The sequence below is a fragment of the Mytilus edulis genome, chromosome 14 (genome assembly GCF_963676685.1).
Source record: "Mytilus edulis chromosome 14, xbMytEdul2.2, whole genome shotgun sequence".
In the NCBI taxonomy this organism is placed as follows: Eukaryota; Metazoa; Mollusca; class Bivalvia; order Mytilida; family Mytilidae; genus Mytilus; species Mytilus edulis.
In genome coordinates, this window is record NC_092357.1 from 26,452,626 (window position 1) to 26,472,862 (window position 20,237).

The 20,237-nt window shown below is 33.5% G+C and overlaps 1 long non-coding RNA gene across 1 annotated transcript; it reads right to left on the minus strand.

The window, feature by feature from the left end:
- Positions 1 to 17,492: 17,492 nt before the first annotated feature.
- On the minus strand, positions 17,493 to 19,759 carry LOC139503013 (uncharacterized). The gene is made up of 2 exons (XR_011658997.1): positions 18,154 to 19,759; positions 17,493 to 17,781 (listed from the first exon to the last, which is right to left on the minus strand). It is a non-coding gene; the product is annotated as an uncharacterized lncRNA (long non-coding RNA).
- Positions 19,760 to 20,237: the final 478 nt, after the last annotated feature.

Genomic DNA, 20,237 nt, shown 5'->3' on the forward strand with positions numbered 1-20,237 from the left:
TATAGACTGATCATAGACTAGCTGCTACAATTGATAGCAGCTACGTAGCTGCTACGTAGCTGCTACTATATTGTATTCAACCCTGCTATCAATATTTATGTAGTAGGGTTGCGTTCAATATCGTAGCGACTACGTAGTGCTACGTAGATTTTGACTATTGAACGTGTAGCTATATACTAGTTGTAACAAATATTTTGATAGCAGCTACGTAGCCGCTACGTAGCTGCTACGAATATGGAACATAACCCAGCTAGTATATAGCTACACGTTCAATAGACAAAATCTACCTAGCACTACATAGCTGCTACGATATCTAACCCAACCCTGATCGTTCAACATAGATAGATATCCAAGACATAGTTAGTTGCTATGCTAGCTGCTATGATATCGATCACAAACCAGGGCTATTTCACAAGTGATGGGAAATATTTCTCTTACATCGATCAAGAAATGTGAAAGCCTGGGTTGAGATCAATATCATAGAAGCTACGTAGCAGCTAGTCTATAGCTACACGTTCAATAGTCAAAATCTACGTAGCACTGCGTAGCACTATGTAGCAGCTACTATATTGAACGCGGCTCAGGTGAAACCATATTTCTATACCCCTTACAAAGTTGGGGTTAATTGTACTTAGAAGTCTATCTAATATAAACTACTGGGTTGAGTTCAATATCATATAGCAGCTACGTAGTGCTACGTAGATTTTGATTATTAAATAGACTAGTTGCCACATAGATATTGATAGCAGCTACGTGGCCGCTACGTACCAGCTACGATATTGAAGTCAACCCTGGGTTGAGTTCAATATCGTATCGGCTACGTAGCTGCTATCAATATCTCTGTACCAACTAGTCTATAGCTACACGTTCAAAATCTACGTAGCACTACGTGTAGCTGCTACGATATTGAAATCAACCCTTGTAACTGAAAACTAACAAGTAATTACGAATGGCGATAGGTTTAAGTGTAGTGCTAGTGGATTATCCCAAAATAGGGGGCGGGCGGGGTTTTTGGAGAATCAATGCATTTCCAATGGGGACATGTGGTTGAAACATAGCTGGATCCGCCCCTGACTACGCTATTGTCTCTTTTTTCTTATTATCTTGATTATTGAAATATATTAAAGTGAAACGATTTTATTAAAAGTATAACGATTGTCCGTTGATTTAAAATTATTTCGAATTCGATCAAGTTAAGAAAGGCTTTACCATCGTACCTGCATGTTCATGCAAAAACGATGTCTACTACCGTTTTTGTATTTTTTTGATATTATAATTAATAGTGTAATATTATTTAGCTTAAACACGTATAACAGGCATATAACAGGCGATGAGGGACATACCACGGTAGATGAGATACCAATCCAGCAACACATTAAACTAAAAGTCTTCTAGAGGGTAATAAAAGTCTACATCTGAAGCACCTTACTTCAATGACTTTTATCAGGAACAGCCAGAACCAGAACTTTGAAAGCAAACTAAGACCTATTGGTGGTCTTCGGCTGATATTAAAGAGCAGATGTGGAATGATTGCCAATGAGACAAATTTCCACCAGAGACCAAAATGACACAGAAATTAACAACTTTATGTTACCGTACGGCCTTCAACAATGAACAAAGCCCATACCGCATAGTCAGCTATATATATAACAGACCCCGAAATGACAATGTAAAATAATTCAAACGAGAGAACTAACGGCTAATTTATGTACTATAATTGAACGAAAAACAAATATGTAACACATAAACAAACGACAATCACTGAATTGCAGGCTCCTTGCTTAGAACAGGCACATACATAGAGAATGTGGCGGGGTTAAACATGTTAGCGGGATCCCATCCATCCCCCTAACCTGGGACAGTGGTGTAACAGTACAACATAAGAACAAATATAAAAAATCAGTTGAAAATTATAAATGGATTACTGATGTACAGTAGTTGTCATGTATTTATGTAAATGAATTTATACTTGTTTCTCGTTTCTCGTTTTTTATATAGATTAGACCGTTGGTTTTCCCTGTAAAATGGTTGTACACTAGTAATTTTGGAGCCTTTTATAGCTTTTTGTTCGGTGTGAGCCAAAGCTAGGACGCATTGAAGGCCGTACATTGCCTAAAATGGTTTACTTTTATAAATTGTTATTTGGATGGAGAGTTGTCTCATTGGCACTCACACCACGTCTTCCTATATCTATTAACTCATCAGATGGATAAAAATACAAATACTATACATACAAGTGAACTTGGCTGTGTACTTTTACATTCCAACAACAAAAAGACACTGAGTACAGATCTGAGAGTACTCACAGTTACTGACAGCTAGTTCAAAGCCACTTTTGATGTCTGCTCTTTGGTCTGGTTGTTATCTATTTGACATGTTCCCCATTACCATTCTCAATTTTATAATGTATAGATATATTGGTATATGCTAAGCGTTATGACCAAAAGGAACATACAAAGAATAGAAAAATATACGTAAGTTCAGCTATCCCTTATGGAGTTAGAACACTAGTTTCTATTACTAGTAAAATAATTTCGAAGTTTTATCATCGGCGAAATTGTGAAAAGTATGTCAGTACCGAAACACATGTGTTTTGATACTCTCAGGGATTATAGAACATGCAGAAGTCCTCCTTTTATTAACGATTCGATACTGTCATGAAAATAATTAATTTTGTAAAGCTTGTGTTACGAATATTTTATGCTTTAGACCAAAGCTTAAATATGTAGAGCAAAAAAGTATCAGCGGGGTTGAACTTTTTCAGCCAATGAATATAAGAACTCTTTTTCTAAAGTCGCTCGGCACGCCTTATATTTCGACTTTGGTATATTGCAGCGTTATATTATTTATAACTGTTGGTTACTCTGGATCTGTGTCCGAATCTCTGGGATAAGCGCACAATCTACATTTATTTATTCTAAAAGGTAATAAAATAATTGGGAGTGGAATAAATCAAACTGAATGTCCAGTTGAGAAAGGAGTAGGTTCAGTAAGACCCCTTTTCGGCCCCAAAATATAGCAGTTTTACAAAATTGTTTAAATGTAAACATTGAGTTATTTTTGGGAAGGTATAATGCCTCTGCTACATAAATATTGGCTGTTTTTTTGACAATTCACATATAACGGGTACTTGCATCATTAAGTCATACTAAATTACTGAAATCTTCACAATTTCAGCATTTTAGTTAAATTTTAGACAGTTTCCGTCTTAAATGAAATTGGCCGCATTCGTGTTCATTCTAGATATTGAAATAGAAGTTGTGTTTGATGATAATACTTAACATGTATAAAGGTCGAGGATGAACACAGATGCGGCCACTTTAATTTTTGACAAAAAACATATGAAAAGTGACAGTTTTGGCATATTTGATAGATTTTTCATATTTAAGCTTGAATAGGAGCGTTTTTAATGAGTGAATCAGTTGAAATCTTTCACAAAAAAATAATTGAATCAATTGAAATAGACATTTAAGTGTTTAAAAAGTGTCCAACATCTTTCGTCAGATGAACTTGAAATTTGAGGCCAAATCTGGCCCTTACCGGACCTACTCATTTCCCTATAATAAAGATTTAATGTATAGGCGGAAGATTACAGAAGCCTATCAGCGCCTCACATTTCTTCCTACATGTATGTTTGCGTTTGAACGCAAACCTTTGCGCTAAACGGCAAACCTTTGTGCTAAACGGCAAACCTTTGTGAAATAACGCAAACATTTGAGATATAACGTAGAACTTTGCGATATAACGCAAACTTTTGCGGAATAACGCAGACATTTTCGAAATAACAAAGAATCTGTCGTATTCTGAAATTTCAACAAACTTTTTCTAACATCAAAATTTAAAAAAATCTTTGTTCTAAATAATTCATTTTAAAGTAAAAACATCATTGTTTCTATTTGACTTATAGTGTCATTATTTTTGCTCTAATCTACTATACCCGCGTCCTTTTTGTTATTTTGTCTCTTTCAATAAGAATTGGCTGTACCATATCTATTGTCTTGTTAAATTTATAAAATTTAAAATTATATCATGAATGTAAATGTAAATCCAATATTATAGTGTCTGATAATAACATATACAAAAATAAATTAAGAATGAAACGCAAACCTAGGAAGAAATTTAAAAAAAGATGTGTGGTGCTAATTAGCCTCCTTAGAAGATACTTTATACTTTATTTGAAAAGCACTTTACGCCCATATGGACCAATGGCTTAAAACATTATACATAATATACAGTTTACATAAAACAATGAAAATAAACAATGGACACACTTTGAACTATAATTTGTCTTTTTTTTTAAATCAATATATATATATATATAAGAGATTCAAATTATATCAAGGACTCCCTGCCCTCAGTCTTAGTGACTTTTTTAAAAAGGAGCCTAATTTGCAAGTGTCCTGTTTTGTTTCAGGATTGAGAATATGTTTTAATTTATCTATATCATTTAAGTTATTATATTTATTTTCATTTAAAAATTCTTTTCTTAATTGTTCATTTATTTTACATTTAAAAAAGAAATGAAACTCATCATCTAGTACATCACAATGTGTACATAGTCTTAAATCTCTGGGAATTTTCCTGTATCTTCCAGTTTCTATTAATAAGCAGTGGTCACTTATTCGAAATTTAGAAATTAGTTGTCTATATTCAAAGTTTTGAGAAAGTAGGTATGGTTCAAAGTTATAGCTTTTCTTTATTTTTTTAAAAAGTTGGAGTTTGCTATTCTCTTGTAAATTTAATATTTTATCATTATATAAATTTTCATAGGAGTTTTCTAGATTTTGTTTGTATATTAGCCTATTATTTTTATCCTTATTTTGGTTAACAATTTCTAAATCATTTTGACTTCTGACATGATTTACATAGGAGTACATACTGATTGTAGTACGGAATAATATTTATGAGCTAATCTTCTCCGAGCCTAAAAGCTGAATCACCTTTTCATAAGGCATGATTAAAATTAAATAAATGAAAGCCAAATACAATTTTGGCCCGGCAGTTCATCTGTTTAAGGGGGTATGGTTATCCTTGCATGGGACAAACATTATTTTCCTATTAAAAATAAAGGAAAAACCTTTCTTTTTCCAAAACACACAGGATGAAACTTTTTTTAAATCAATGTTCTTGTTTCTAATAGAAACAATTTATGTTTCTAATAGAAACAATTTATATTTATTTCAATTCACTTCAGAAATATGATTTTTTAAGAAACGTCATGGTTCCATTGTCGTTGTCTCAGAATAGTTAATATATAAAATATCATATTGACAAAATGTTTTTTTTATGTCATATCTAAAATGTAACAAACTACTTTGTCGGTGTAGCAGTGACTTTAAAATGATGTCGAGCACTGTCAGATTAATTATAAATTACGGCGGAAACTAGAGGATGGAATGTACATGATGTAGGAGTGATGATAAATCAACGACCTTCGCTGTATCAAATATCCGTGAGAAATGCATAATCAGCATTATGTATATAGCTTACAGTTATATTTCCCGCTCGTTTAATGATGTTAGTTGGGTTAAAGCAGTTATATTTCCCGCTTAGTCTAAAAATAAAACAAGGTGTTTGTATACGTGAATATAATTGGGAGAACAATTTCGTGTTGGTGTAAAAGATATGGGTTTTACACAAGACTTTGTATTGGGAAATGCTGAGGGGAAATGCCATCCAAAAACACGTTATATAACTAAATCTCTTGATCTGACAATTAAAGTATTTTAACAATTGCATTTCTTTATTAACTTGTTTGTTAAAGGTGACCTCTCATACACAGGACCTTTTTAGAATAATAAAAATACTTCTTTCAATTTAGTTCATAATGCAGATATAAATAAAAGAATTTGTGGGTTGTACATCGGCGAAACAGCACTGTGGATTTTATATAATTACTAAATATACATTGCAGTTTAAAAAAAAACATAAAGTTAAACACCGAGCGCTAGAAGTTACAGGGGCAGTCATCCAGTAATTTTTAAAAAGGGGATGGGGGTCCCAAGTTCCCAACACAGGATAAAGGGGGTTTCAACCATACGTCCCCATTCAAATGCAATGATCGTACCAAAAAAAAGGGGGTCCAACTCCCGACCCCCCTTTGGATCCACCACTGCGTTTCATTTAGAGCACCATACTCCTATTTCGAGCTCTAGACTTTTAAATCTACAGTACTATACTTTACATTTTCAGCCCTTGGGTTTATATTTTTAACGCTGAACTTTATCTCCACCGCGCATTTCACATCTGTAGCGCCAGTCTTTCCGTATCCATTGCAGAATTTTAAATATATCTACAGCGATCAACTTTATATTTGCAGCGCTTGAGTTTTCAGTTATATCTTCAGCGCAAGACTTACCATCATCAGCGCTGGACATTAAATCGTCAGTTCTGATCTTAATATCGTCAGAGCTAGACTATATAATCCTTCAGCGCTGATCCCAACATATTCAGAGCAATACTATACAACCCCAGCGGTAAACTTTAAATTTTAGCACTAATTAAATTTCAGCGCCAAACTAATTCCTCGGCGTTTGACTTTCCAGCTTTAGCCTGAGACTTTTAATCTTCATAGTCAAAAAACTTTTAACACAAAGAAATGTTTCACCTATTTGCAGAAATTAAGATGGGAATTAGATACAAATGTCTTCTTCTAGAGAATCACTGAATAGAATGAAACCAAATATGGCATGAATAATCCTTAGAAGGTGCTGACTAAGTGTTGTTACTTTGTAGCAGATCCATCATTCATGGCTGTCAGTGGGACTTTGTTTAACATAGTACTCTATGGGTTATACATACAATTGTTCAAATAATCTTATCAAAGCCAGGTGAGCGATTCCGGCTCTCAGGAGCCTCTAGTTTAATTTCAATATTAATAGGAATAAGTAAAGGTACAAGTTATGGTTGTGTTTATTCAATATGGTATGGATTTTAATTCAAGTAGCACAATCAAAATTTAACATTTATATTTCCACATATTGATAGTAAATGATAGTGATGGTTCATTATTATCCCTGTAGGTAACTAGAATGAGAGGGTATATATATTATATAGTATTGTTCATGCCAACAGATTGTCTGTCTGTTCATTGTGGTTTCATTGGCAATCATACCACATCTTCATATATTTTTTTATGAATACTGATAGTGAATAGCTGATATTTTTCTTTACTTTAAATGTAACTTAATCATTGTTGAATTCAAATATGTCATGGACCATATAATATAAGAGGTGTGCCCATATTTTAATCACTTAATTCCTGTTTTTGATTTAAATGTTACATGTTTTAAATTGTTTGGGCTATGTTTTCTGTTTTTTTAATACCCAATTTATGCTAGATCTGTTCTTGTTTGTTTTAGGTAATTACAAAAAGAAGGAAGAACAAAACAGCTAGAAATACACAGAACTGAATTTCAGTAAATTCAACGAAAAAAATATGCTACTGCATAATCTATACTATTAAACGAGAAGACCTCATTTTTGGTGTCGCTTCTCTTCTTTCCACAATAAATTAATCATCACGCCTCTGTGTCCTATGGGTACAGTGCATAATCGCATTTGTCATCCATTCATATGATTATTCAGATTGAGTTATTTTGGGTGAAAAACGAGAAAAAAAGACGTCCGGATATGTTTCCGTCATTGGGCGAAATTTTAAGTCAGATTAGACTTCCGGTTTTCGTTTTCTGTATACTTTGAACATACATTATACTACGAATACAGTGTATTTTCTGTCTTATATCCGTCATTGGACGAAATTTAAATCAGATTAGACCTCCGGTTTGCGTTTTTTTCTTTTTACTTTGAAACAAATACATATACTACGAATAAAGTGTATTTTCTGTCTGATATCATTTTCAAGTTTACTATCCACGGCGGTCACAGGGTTTATTTAATAGAGAGGGTCTGAATAATATATCAATGACCAATATATCAATGACCAATATATCAATGACCGATGTGGATCAATTATTAAACTGAGTATTGACTGTAAATACACTTTCGGGACGTCTGGAACGGGTGTTTTTAAGATCGAAATTTCAGGATTGACCCATGATTTCGGGATCCGGGATTTCTTTTTTCAAATTTCGGGATGTCGAGATATTTAATTTGTATAATAAATTCAGAACCTCGGGATTTCATGTTTTTAAGCCCGGGATATTGGGATCAGGGCCCCTCCGCAGTGGCGGATCCAAAAATTTTCATACGCAGGGGCCCGTTGACTGCCTAAGAGGGGCCCGCTCCGGTCGTGCTTCAGTGATTCCCTATATAAGCATGAATGTTCATAATATATAGATAAGCGCTAAAATTATCCATGTGTCATTAAAATAAATAGAGAACGAACATAAAAAAGGATTTTTTTGTGGAAAAGGGAGGAGCCGGGCTAGAAAAATAATTATCCTGTCCCAAATTACCTATGACTTTTGATACCTTTTCTGAAATTCTCAAGTCACTAAATGTACAAAAAAAAGAAGATGTGGTATGAATGCCAATGAGACTGCTCTCCACAAGAGACCAAAATGACACCGAAATTAACATGTAAAGGTCACCTTACGGCTTTCAACAATAAACAAAAGCCGATACCGCATAGTCTGATATAAAAGGCCCCGAAATGACAATGTAAAACAATTCAAATGAGAAAACTAACAGCCTTCTTTATCTATAAAAAAAAAAAAAAAAAAAAAATATCACTGAACCACTGAATTACAGGCTCCTGACTGGAATGTTCATAATACATGTACACTAAATGTATGTTCATAATGAAATTAATAGAAAACCAAAAATGGGAATTTTGGAAATAAAGGAGGAGGGTTAAAAAAAACATTTTCCTGTCCCCAAGTACCTATGACTTTTGATACTTTTCCTGAAATTCTCAAGTCATTAAATCTCTTACAAAATTCTTCCTATAACACTTTACATCCTTTCAAATACGCTCTGATTGCCCGCGATTTCGCGGGTGTGTTCTAGTAAGATTAAATAAAGATATAATAATGCATGGCAAGGAATCATTTTGATTGAGATTCAAGAAATGGTTTTGATTTTTTTTACTAAAAATTGATTTAATGTCAGAAAGATAAGTTTTCTTATATTATGAATGATTTCGGATGTAACTTTCCTCATGCTGTTAGTGTCATTAGCTAGAATGTGGAAAGTAACACCAGAACTCATTTTGATTGAGATTCAAGAAATGGTTTTGATTTTATTACTAAAAATTAATTTAATGTCAGAAAGATAAGTTTTCTAAGTTAATGAAAAAAGGTTGAATAAAAAATTTCGGATGTTTTTTTCCTTATGCTGTTAGCGTCATTAGCCAGAATTTAGTAAGTTATCTGAAACTTGTTCATTTGAATCCTTTCCTGCATATATATTTTTTATATTTTAGCTCATCTGACCTAAAAGGTCAAGTGAGCTTTTCTCATCAATTTGCGTGCATCCTCCGTTAACTTTTTACATTTTTAACTTCTTCTAGAGAACCACTGAATGGAATGACACCAAATATGGCATAAATGTTCCAAGTGTTGTTACTTTGTAGCCAATCCATCATCAAAGATGGCCACCAGAGGGGGCTTAGTTTAACATAGGACCCTATGGGAAATACAAATGTCTTCTGTTAGAGAACAACCAAATTGAATGAAACCAAACATGACATGAATTATCTTATGAGGTGCTGACCAAGTGTTGTTACTTTGTATCTGATCGATCACCCAATATGGCCGCCATCGGGGACCTAGTTAAACATAGGATCCCATGGAAAATGCATACAGTCTTCTTTTACAGAACCACTAAATGGAATGAAACCTAACATATAATGAATGTTCCTTATAAGGTGCTGACTAAGTATTGTTACTTTGTAGTCGATTCCATAATCCAAGATGGCCGCCAGCATGGGAATTAGTTTAACAAAGGAACCTATAGGAAATACATGCAAATCTCCTTTTTAGAGAAGCTCCAAATGGAATGAAACCAAACATGGCATGAATGTTCTTTATGAAGTGCTGACCAAGTGTTAATTTGTATCTGATCCATCACCCAATATGGCCGCCATCAGGAACCTAGTTTAACATAGGATCCCATGGAAAATACATACATTCTTCTTTTAGAGAACCACTAAATGGAATGAAACCAATCATGTCATGATTGTTCCTTATAAAGTGCTGACTACGTGTTGTTACTTTGTAGCCTATTCCATACTCCAATATGGCATCCAGCGGGTGACTTAGTTTAACATAGGAACCTATAGGAAATACTTACAAATTTCTTCTTTTAGAAAACCGCTTCAGGAATTGAAACAAACATGAAATGAATGTTTTTATGAGTTGCTGACCAAGTGTTGCTACTTTGTTGTTGATCCATCACCCAAGATGGTGACCAGCAGGGGACTAAGCTTATCATATGACCCTATGGGAATAAATTACAATTGTCTTCTTTTAGAGAGCCACTAAATGGAAACCAAACATGGCATGAATGATCATTATAAGGTGCTGACTAAGTGTTGTTACTTTGTAGCCGATCCATCATACAAGATGGCTGCCAGCAGGGGGAGTTTGTTTAACATAGGACCCTAAGGGTAATTAATACATACAAATGTTCAATTAATCTTATCAAAGCCAGGTGAGTGATTCAAGCTCTCATGAGCCTCTAGTTTATATTTACTAGAGTCAAATTAAATATGTTTTCTTGCGTTCTGTAAGTATTTGTCTCGCCTGCGACTTCTGTTGCAGAAAGCGAGACTTAGAGATAGTGATCAGGCGGTGAAGGCGTTGATGGCGGTGTTAGCTCTTGACTTAAAAGCTTAAAATTTTAGAAGGTAGAAGACCCAGATACCTCCTCTTTGTATATAGATGCATTTTGTTATGAACTTTCCGTCTGTCATATGACCATTTTCCTTGACTTCATTTTCAAAAAAGTTCAATTTTTTTGCAATGTTAATTTCTCACTTATTATAAGTAATAAGATAGCTATATTTGGTATGTGCGTATGTTGCAAGGCCCTCATGTCAGTCCGTCAGTTTTCACTTGACCTCAACCTCATTTCATGGATCAGTGAACAAGGTTAAGTTTACAGGGTTAGGTCCATATCTCTGAAATTATAAGCAATAAGTCTTCCATATTTGATGTGTGGAATGATTGTAAGGTGTACTTGCCCAACAGGTGTCATTTGACCTTGACCTCATATCCCTAGTTCAGTGGTCAAAGTAGTTTTTGTGTTTTGCTTTATTTTTCAGAAACTATAAGCATCCAGTCAATTATATTTGGTGTATGAAATGTTTTTAAGGTGTACATGTCTGTCTGGCAATAATCAACTGATCTTGACCTCATATTCATAGTTCATTGGTCAAAGTTAATTTTTTGTGTTTTGGTCTATTTCTCAGATACTATAAGTATCCAGTCAATTATATTTAGTATATGGAATGTTTGTAAGGTGAAAATGTCTGTCTGGTAATAATAATCTGTGTATGTCTGTTTAACAATTGTTAGTTGATCTTGACCTAATCTTAATGGTTCATTGGTCAAGTTAATTTTTTTATGAGGTTGATTTTGGAGATACTTTTAGCAATAGGTTAACTGTCTGTCTGAAAGGGATTATCTCACCTTGACCTCATGTACATTGGTCATTTAATGTTATATTTAATTTAATGTAATGTTTGTGGTATAAACTTTTTTTATATACTTTCAACATAAATAATTCTTCTTTTTAAATTTTCAACATAAATTATATTATGAACACTAGAACAGGCAAGACATTTCAGTGTATCCACTCTTGTTATGTTATATATACATCTTTAAAAGTGTTATTTAATTCTTGGGAATTGTGCCTTATACTGTATTATATATTTTTTATGTTTTGTGTTTACAAATAAAATTATAACTTATATTAGAAGTAAATTATTATGCCCAGCTGAGGATTGTGGTAAGGACAATACTAGGTTCATAAGCTCCCAAAGGGAGCCGGATATTATGGAAAAAGTGTCAAGTAGCTACTGCACTTACACGATTTTTTTTTCAATTCCGGATGTACTCACTAACTGTAGAAACCACTTCTGGCAATTCGCACTATGGCACAAAGGTTCAATCGCACCAAGATACGTAGTTTGTCCCTGGATTTGTTCCCAACCTTTGTTAACAATATTGACAATTGTTGAATGAAAGGTTTCTTTTAAAAAAAACCTCGGGAGCTCTTCAGGTAACACCTGCCTATGTTACATGAACATGCATTTGATGTTTAACTTTCTTTTGGTTTACTCTTTTTAGCTCACCTTTCCTAAAAGGAAATGTGAGCTTTTGCCATCACTTGGCGTCCGTCGTCGTCGTAAATTATTTCAAAGATCTTCTCCTCTGAAACTACTGAACCAATTACAACCAAACTTTAGCTGAATGATCCATAGGGTATCTAAAATAAAGTTTGTGTTTTATTTTCCATTTTGTCAAAAAACATGGCCGCCATGGCTAAAAATAGAACATAGGGGTAAAATGCAGTTTTTGGCTTATATCTCAAAAACTAAAGCATTTAGAGCAAATCTGACATGAGGTAAACATGTTCATTAGGTCAAGGTCTATTAGCCCTGAAATTTGCAGATGAATCAAACAACCCATTGTTGGGTTGCTGCCACTTAATTGGTAATTTTAAGGAAATTTTGCAGTTTTTGGTCATTGTCTTGAATATTATTATAGATAAAGATAAACTGTAAACAGCAAAAATGATCAGCAAAGTAAGATCTTTAAAAAAGTTAAATGACCAAAATTGTCAATTGACCCCTTAAGGAGTTATTGTCCTTTAATGACAATTTTGCACAATTTGTTCATCATATTTGCTAACTTACAAAAAATTTCTCCTCTGAAACTACTCAACCAAATTCAACCAAACTTCAACTGAATGATCAGTAGGGTGTATAAAATAAACTGTTTATTTTGTTTTTTATTTCGTCAAAAAACATGGCCGTCATGGCTAAAAATATAACACTGGGAAAAATGCAGTTTTTGGCTTATATCTCAAAAACTCCAGCATTTAGAGCAAATAAGACAAGAAGTTAAAATTAATTAGGTCAAGGTCTACCTTTCCTGAAATTTTCAGCCAAATTGGGTAACTGGTTTTTCAGTTATTGCCCCTGAATTGATGATATTAAAGAAATTTGGCAGTTTTTGGTTATTATCTTGAATATTATTATAGATACAGATAAACTATAACAGCAAAAATGTTAAGCAAAGTAAGATCTACAAATAAGTCAAATGACCAAAATTGTCAATCGACCCCTTAAGGAGTTATTGCCCTTTAAAGACATTTTCACAATTTGTTCATCATGTTGACTTACTTTAACAAAAAAATTTACCTATTTTTCTTTGTATTAAAAAAAACCTCATTACCTAAAACGGAATAATGACATATTCATTTAGTCCTTTGTAGCCAGGCTGATAGCCTAAATGATAAACAGGTATACAGCGGGGTTTTCTGTTTGTCTTTTTCATTTTTAGCCATGGCGTTGTCAGTTTGTTTTAGATTTACGAGTTTGACTGTCCCTCTTTTAATGTGATTATGATATTTGTGTATATAACAGAGTCTAGTGAAAACATGCCACTTTGATAATTAGATTTATTGCATGATATCAAATTTGAATGAAATTGATATTTGACCAAGATGGTATACGGTTAGTTCACAAATTTTTGGTCAAAATATTTTTAAGATTTCCTACCGGGGGGGTTCTGAACCCCCTACCCCCCTAAATCCGCTAATGATGTATTGTCAAGACAAAAGTTATATTTAACCAGAAATGTAGTAGAGTATCGTCAATAAGAACGAAATAACTATCAACAAACCACGTCCACGACACAGCCTATGATAAAAAAAATACTTCTCGTATTCATAGATCAGTTTAGCAGCTTTTGAGAGTTTAGATAACAAGCAAATATTATGTTAATATTCGGGAAAACAGGAAACTGAGGTTGCTATAGTGACAAAACTAAGTCGGTGACCCCCAATTTTTTTCATCATATTTTGTTCCTCAAATCATAAAATACCTTCACACAAAATTTTAAGGAAAAATCACTGGTAGAAATGAATAGGCTGTTTGGTCTTTAATGCCAAGGCGACATATATGTCGTTTCAGTGCTAGGATGAAACATTTTGTCCTGCATATTTTTTAGTTGTGATCTCGGTCCTGCCTTTTTATTTTTCACTATGTTTGGTCCTGCCTTTTTCTTACAACTTTATCCGGGGTTTTTTTCTGCCCACTTGCTCATCCTGCCTTTTTTTTCACTTGAAACTCCTGTCCTGCCTTTTTTTTTAATTTTCATCCTCGCCCCCCTAGTTAATCAAATGCATTAGATAAGTAATACACTCGTTTGATTAAAGAGATAATTCAGTAAATAACAAATTAACTGACAGATTCTATAAAATAAGCACTCGATCATGGTGAAACTTGAACTGAGTGAGAAATTATCATTATCAGAATCAGGGACCTATAATACATATACGTCCCTGTCAGAATGAACGATTAAATACAAATGATTTTTTTTTTCAAACGTAATATTATTTCTAACTATTTAACCTTGAAGTTCATAAATTACAGAAATGAATGTGTTCACACTTGAAAGCTCCGTGTTGAAGGTAGTACCGTAAACTATAGTTGCTTAAGACTATCTTGGATTGAGAGTTGTCTAATTGCATGTCACTCATACTACATCTTCTTATTTTTATCACGAGCAGCATAAAAATGCATTAAGCATTGAGGGGTTATATATATATTATATGAGGTTCACTTGGTACAGGTTCATGGTGGTATGATGACGATGTTTAATTGATAAGTAACCAACTATAAGATTTTGAATTTTTTTTTGCTATGGCTAGTTCGATAGCTTTCAATCCTGGTTCATACTATTCTTAAGTTTGATAGTTATTTTTATGATCACTGTGGTTTTATTTGTACGTTTCTTATGTGTCGTTTTCCTAAAAATATTGGAGTAGTGTTCCACGTACGGTGCAGGTTAAAGACGAATAACGGTAAGCTAAACTGACTGAGGCCCAAATTAACCATCATACTCAATCATCAACTGAGAGCACAATATCCAATATTCAAAATGACCACCAAATCAAATCATCAACCAGTCATCCTATAACAACAAATGTAATTCAAAAATCAGTCAATGATTTAGATCTGCTTAATGATTCAATACAAAATATGTCTCCTGAGAAAGATGTCGCTCATACCGATCCTTCACATCATTTTTTTTTATATCTTCCTCCATCGAAGAAACCACCAAATATAAACCAGTTCCAGTGGACAGGCACCCGGGACTTAGAATAATGACTCTCAACATTGAAGGGATAAAATCAAATTTTAACTATCTCCAAGACATTGCTAAAGACCATTATCTTATTATATGTTTTCAAGAACACTGGCTTTGGGGATATGAAACAAATTTCTTCGAAAAGCATTTTCCTCTACACACCATTTTTTCACGCTCCCATGACGACAATGATCCAATTCCTAATTTTAAAGCACGCAGAGGACAAGCAGGTACAGCAATCATGTGGCCTTCTTCTCTTAATAAATTTATTCATAAACTTCCAGATGGTAATTCAAGAGTAATAGCTATAAAGATAGAGTTAGAAAACCATACAGTATGTCTCATAAATGAATACATGCCAACCCTGGCACAAAATTCACAAATAGGCTATAGAGAACATCTAGACATAGTGTCACATATAACCGAAAAATATTCTGATCTTACTCATATCCTCTGTGGCGACTTGAACGGAACTCTCAAAACATCAAGGAAAACCCCCCATGATAAGCTTTTAAGAGCATTCAAAACTCAAGGCAAATGGATAAATAAAGGCAATCATTTAGATAACGATACTTTTTTTCCATCACAATGGGTTATCTTCATCTCAAATTGACTATATACTGACTCAGGATTTGGATATAGTAGATAAAATAATAGAAAACACTTGTGGAAACAATCTATCAACTAAATGACATGTTCCAGTCTTCTGCGTCCTGGCAGCTAAAATACAATCTAACAACATTAAAAAAAAAGTTCTAATTCAGGGAAAAAGTTTAAAATTGAATGGGATAGGGCGGATTTAAATAAGTACCAAGGAAAATTAAAAGAAACACTTCAAGAAAACCAATCTCCAAATTTAACCTCTATTGAACTGGTTGGAAATTTAATATACTGTTTAAAAAAAGCAGAAAAAATTTGCTATTCCGTCAAGGATCATTAAACTAAATGGCCCCAAACTGAAGGTCTCAGCCGAAACCAAAATTTTGCTAAACATCAGTAAACAAAAACACAGGATATGGGATATTGGTGGTCGAAAAAGAGGCTTAGATGACTCCTTTAAACAACTTAAGGAAGCGAAATATAATGCCAGGAAAATGCTCCGGAAGGAAAGAGCTATGGAAAGGGAAAACTTTTTTAGTCAATTAGAACAGAAACCCTCATCAAAAACCTTTTTCCAACTCATAAAAAGGAATCTAGGCAATAACAAAACTTCTGTAACCCTAGTCATCCGTCATGAAGAAAAAGACATTACTTGCCCAGATGAACAAAGAGAATTCCTGGCCAAGTATTATAAAAATCTAGCCACGCCAAAAGATGATACAAAGATTAATGAGGAATATCTGTTTTAATATCAAACACTTTTGGAACTGGTGGTAATTTTGATACTAAGTTATCAGCTATAGTTGTAAAAAAGTTATTAAAATAGTTAGCCACTGTATTTGAGTCATGACAGTTCTCATTATCTATATTAAGTACAACTTTACTTTTCTCCTTCTGTTTTGTACTGTAACCCATACTTTTAAACTGTTTCCAGATATTTTTTGGATTATTTTTATTTTCTTCTATTTTATTTTCAAAATATGAAGACTTAGCTTTGTTTACCTCTCTCTGGGTTTTATTTCTGCATTTACAATAATCGTAATAAAAATGTTTACTATTTTTTTTTTTTTTTTTATATATATTCAAAAGCAGATCTCTTTTTTGATTAAGTTCAATAATTTCAGAAGTCATCCATGGCTCTGTATGTTTTTTTATTTTAATATCTCTTTTAGGAGCTGCTTCATTTAAAAAAGAAGTAAAAATATCTTTTTTGCCCAAGTTCCATTCACTTCTCTACATAAATATAATTCAGACCAATTAGCATCATTTAATTTTTTACAGAAGTCCTCTTTATTATAATTTTTGGTGGATCTTATTTTGATTAAATTTTCTCCACTATCTGAAATTGTTTTTCTCTCAAATTTTCTAGTAAAATATGTAATAAAATGATCACTAAGTCCAATTGGAATAACACCCGATTGACTGACTCTGTCTTCAGAGTTAACAATTACATGATCTAATAAAGTTTTACTGTTTTCAGTTATTCTTGTTGGTTCACATAACAATTGCTTCAAATTTGACATTTGTAAAATATTCATATAGTTTTTACATAAAGATGACTTTTTATGTAATAAACATTTATTTATATCACCAACAATGTACAATTCATTTAATTGATTTAATTTATTTAATATTTCTTCAAAGTTAATAAGAAAGGACGACTCTTTTGGTGGTCTGTAAACGGTCCCAATAGTAATCGTCTTGGTATTTGGTATTAAGATGTCTATCCAGAGGGCCTCAAGTCTGTCGTCGTGAAGATCTTGTCTTGGCGAAAACGCAATGTCCTCCCTGATGAATACACACACCCCTCCACCATTTCTAGAGTTGTCTAGTCTCACAATGTTGTATCCTTCAATGTGAATTTCAGCATTTGTTACTGTATTGTCCAGCCATGATTCTGTAATTGAGATACATCATTAATGTAATGACACATCATTAATGTGATGGATATACAAATCCTTCATTAATTAACGAAAGAAGAAGAAGAAGATGTAATCCCATTACAACCCTCGTAAAAGGACGACTTCGTTTGTGGCGACTCGTTTAAGTCGTTAAATACCGGTACGATTTGGAAATCCTTAAACTTCCGTTATGTTGCTTGGCGCAAAAACCAGAAAACAGTACAATAGCCAATATGAAAACATACATATATGTCACATAAATAGAGCTGTTCACATTCAAAGGTATGTTATGTTAAAATCAAATTGTCATAAAATATAAGGTAAATCAATAGAATTGTTTTTTTTACAGATATAAAAACAATACTGACAATTCACGAGACGAGGCCACCCTTTAATAGTCCAAATAATTATGACGTCTTGAAAGGCTATTATAATTTTTTTCTTTGACGCCTTACTTCGAAATAATTATGACGTCTTGAAAGGCTGTTAGGATTTTTTTCTATGAAGCCTTACTTCATAATTATTTGGACTAGGCCACCCTTAACAAACTTAACCTTGAACATATCGTATTGGTTCGAATATTGGCCCATTATGTAGGCGTGCCTACTGTAGCTGACGACGTCACATTAGTTTCTAATTGTCCATATGAAATACAGTTTATGCTAGTTTTACAAACTTCTCATGCAAATAAATTCAGTTATTTGATAAGCAGTCAAAAATCTTGTGTACAGAATTACAGATGTCGGGACTCTCACGACTGGTCCATCAATGGAGAACTTTTGGATACTCCAGTTAATACTGTTCATTTAGGAATTCAGCGAGATAAGCTCTCCTGTTCTGGAACTAAGGATGTAGTCCCATGTCGCATACAATTAGCTCGACAGACTGTTTATTCTCTCATGGGCGCTGGGTTATATGGACTCAACGGTGTTAATCCAAAAGTGTCCCTTCCTTTAATCCGTTGCTACGTAATTCCAAGACTGTTATATGGGCTAGAGGTTATTTTACTCTCTAAAACTGACATTAGTAATCTCTCTACATACTTTATAAAATTTCTTAAGCGTATTCAACATCTTCCAGACCGTACAGCTAATGCTGCAGCTTATCTACTTTTAGGACAAATTCCTATTGAAGCAGAGCTTCATAAAAGAACACTAGGTATATTTAGAAACATTATTGATAATAAAAATTATGTTGAACGAGAATTAGCCTTCCGTCAACTGGCAATGAAAACAGAGTTGTCAAACAGCTGGTTTCGTGAACTCGTTACTATCACAGATCTCTATGATCTCCCGTCACCATACAACTTACTAAATCATCCACCATCTAAAGCTAGTTAGAAAAAATTGTTTGTATTGATTGCTCTGTAAATTATTACTGGTCTGCTAAACTAAAATCTGAGGCATCAGGAAAATCATCTCTTAATCTTTTGAACTGTGATGATGCTACATGTACATGTAAAATGTATTTGGACATATTCATTCCATCTAGAATACATGTGGATCGGATCCTTATTCGACTCTTCGTGCTTGTATTAAATCTAAACTTGCGTGTAATGCGTATACACTTCAATGTGATAAAGCTTAATTTAGTAAATTTCAAGTGAACAATATATATGTCCGCTGTGCGGCTTGGAAAAAGAGAACCGTATACATTTTATTTTAAGGTGCTGTAAACTTGAGTCAACAAGATATAACTTTTTACAAAGCTTAAAATCAAATGTCCATGTGAACGAGGCATTAGTGATAGTGTACTGTTGTAGGAATCAAACATAATTTACTTGAATATTAACAGTGGATAGTGAACTTATATTAGTGACAGTGTATTGGAGTTAGAATCGAACATGAACTTGTCAAATGATTTTTGACCCTGTTCCCTATTCAGAAAAGGATGTACATAATATATCTTTATTGCAAAAAAAACATCAAACCCTGACGGGTTAAAATGCAAACATAGTACATTGTATGTATATATATATATATCAGGGCTCACGCTACCAGGCGACTTGGGCGAAGAAGTCGCCTTCCCGATCGTCACTTCGCTTTCCCCGACCCCCAAAAGCGAAATCAAGTCGCCCTGTTCTTGACGACAGTCGCTTTCAGTCGCTTCCGTCATCGGACATTTTCAATTTTTACCAAGTTGATGAAACATCAATTTTTTACTGATAATTAAAGAAATTCAGACATAAACGATTCATTATCTTTAGAAAAGAGGTTGAAACATTGTCTTCGCAGTGTGTAGCAGGTTATTTGATAAAAATACAACTTTTTATCACTTCCTGCATTCCCGCAAGTTTCGGTGCTTGTTACTCGAAAACGTACATCAACCTAAATTTCGGCGGCAAAATAAGTTTGTTACTTCATTTAAACGTGACAAAAGTTGCCTCCAGTAAATGTTTAATCCATTTATTGCATGAAAACCGTCATGTTCCTTTCCAAATAACTTGTCAAAC